The sequence below is a fragment of the Clupea harengus genome, chromosome 6, assembly GCF_900700415.2.
Source record: "Clupea harengus chromosome 6, Ch_v2.0.2, whole genome shotgun sequence".
NCBI lineage: Eukaryota > Metazoa > Chordata > Actinopteri > Clupeiformes > Clupeidae > Clupea > Clupea harengus.
In genome coordinates this window covers 8,129,596-8,131,818 of record NC_045157.1, presented here as the reverse complement: position 1 = coordinate 8,131,818, position 2,223 = coordinate 8,129,596, and the positions used below count along the sequence as shown (strand labels likewise).

At 47.7% G+C, this 2,223-nt stretch overlaps 1 protein-coding gene across 3 annotated transcripts in view; it reads left to right on the top strand.

Annotated features, from left to right (window-relative positions):
- Positions 1-304: 304 nt before the first annotated feature.
- jakmip1 (janus kinase and microtubule interacting protein 1) overlaps positions 305-2,223 on the top strand; it is a 25,283-nt gene continuing 23,364 nt past the window's right edge. The window contains exon 1 of one of the 3 annotated variants that reach the window (XM_031568905.2): positions 305-372. The gene's annotated coding sequence lies outside the window, so the exon portion shown is untranslated. Of the gene's footprint in view, positions 373-471; positions 828-2,223 lie in introns of those variants that run through there. The other 2 variants (XM_031568906.2, XM_031568904.2) reach the window with 2 other exon arrangements.

Genomic DNA, 2,223 nt, shown 5'->3' with positions numbered 1-2,223 from the left:
AACAAACATGAGGTACTGTTAAATACTGTACACTGACCCTGTAAATACATATGTGTGTGATTGTGTGTTTGTGTGTGTGTGCGCGTGTTTGATTGTGTGTCTTGCTTGTAGGGAAGTCCTACATCTGGTGTCAATTAAGCATGTTGTAATGTCTGTGCCTGTACTCCACTGATGCGTGTAGATCTACTGTGTGTGTGTGTGTGTGTGTGTGTGTGAGTGTGTCTGTGTGAGGTTGTGTGTTTGAAGAGGGAATATAGGTCAGAGTAATGCCACTTCTGAGCCATATTTTCCACTTCATCTCTCTCAACCACACATAGGGAGAGAGAGAGATGCAATTTCCATCCTGATGGATTGGAATACTCCATCTTCATGGTAAGTTTGTGCAGTGTGTGTGTGTGTGTGTGTGTTTCTCTCGGTGAGATTGTAAATGTGTGCCCCTAATGGTCAGGTGGCACGTGCCGTCTGCCTCCCGGCGACGCCCGGGTTTCATCACGTGACATAATGCCGGTGACGGATCCGTACCCAGTTTGAAAGGTTTCCTATTGCGTGTTCGGTGGGCGGAGAAACGTACATGCTCGGTTACCGAATAATTTAGCTTTTTCATCTCTTGAGCGCGTGTCGACAGGATATCGTGTTTGAATTGGGTAAAACAGCCACACAAGCAGAAGTCTCCAGTCTGTGGATTGTTTGACCGAAGCAGGCAGCCGCTGCTTACGGAGGTGTGCATGCGAGACTGGGCTAGCTGGATGAGACGGAAGCGGACTGGGCTCCCTTGCATCTGATGACTAGAAGGTCGGGCCTGGATGAGACACGCGCATCCTAACCCGGTAACTGTAATTATCAGGCACTTATTAAACAAACAAGCGAGCCGTTCACGGTTGATTCTGTGCAGTGCCTGCATGCATAAGAATGGCCGCGGTGTGCTTGAGTGTGGGTTGGCTGCGTCTGTGTTCTTGCATCTGAGTGTGTTATGATGTTGGAATTTCATTCCTGCTTAACACATAGTATCAACCGTAGACGAGCGCAAAATGACAGATTTGGATGTATATTTCCTGATGGGTGTGTGGTAAAGATCTGGTGCCGTAACGGCGCGGGTTGATAGTATTGATTCTGATGTTGATGCCAGGAGCTCGCCCTGATGGCTTCCTCTCGTGCTGTCATATTCATCATCTTGCGCATGGGGCTCAGGACGCCCTGGTCAAAGTACTGCCATGCTGTCTAGTTGCTTCAGCGGGCTTTCCGGTGTGTGGCAAGCGTTTGCGAGCTCGTTAGTTTGATCGGTGTTGTTCATCAGTGTGTCCATGTTCTTGTACCCGAGGGTGTGGTTCCACCGGACTCACTTCACCTCCCACACCTCTCTCTGTCGGTCTTTCGAACTATCTCCATCTCCTTCTCTCTCTCTCTCTCTCTCTCTCTCTCACACACTCACACACAAACACACACACAAACACACACACAAACACACACACAGAGTGACACGCATGCTGCATAGGTCTGAGAAATGGTTTGGAGAAAGTGAGAAAGCTAATGGATGTTGTCTCTGCTGCTATTGGTGTGTGTGTGTGTTTGTCTTTCAAAAGAGAGTGAGCTAAATGGAGAGAGATTTGTGAGGGACAGCGAGACAGAAGAACAAGAACTATGTGTGTGTGTTTGTTTTACACAGAGAGAGAGAGAGAGAGAGAGAGAGAGAGTGTGTGTGTGTGTCTGTTCTATGATTAAATTACTGTGTCTGTTGAGACTTCGTCCAACATCACATGATCATTTGGGCAACGAGAATGCCAACCCTACCCCCTCACCCAAACAAACAAACAAACACACACACACACACACACACACACACACACAGACATACACCACACACCATTCTTTGTTAAACTCACACTCATGTAGATGGGTGTGTGCTTGTCTTTCCAGTCTGTGTGCTGTGAATAGATCACTAGTGTCTGTTCCTCTGTGTACACTCTTAAGACTTTGTGTTCTTATCCTTTTGTCTCTTCCTCTCTTTCTCTCACGGTCTCTCTTTCTTCTTCGGCCCGCCTCTCTACCTGCCTGTCACTCTCTCTCAGTGTCTCTCGTAGTTAATGTTTGCCTATTGGGTGGCCCTTAACATCTCAGGCTATCAGATAAGGCACGCAAGACACACATGGGAACTGACCTTATGTGTGTCTGTGTGTCTGTGTGTGTGTGTGTGTGTGTGTGTGTGTGTGTGTGTGTGTGTGTGTG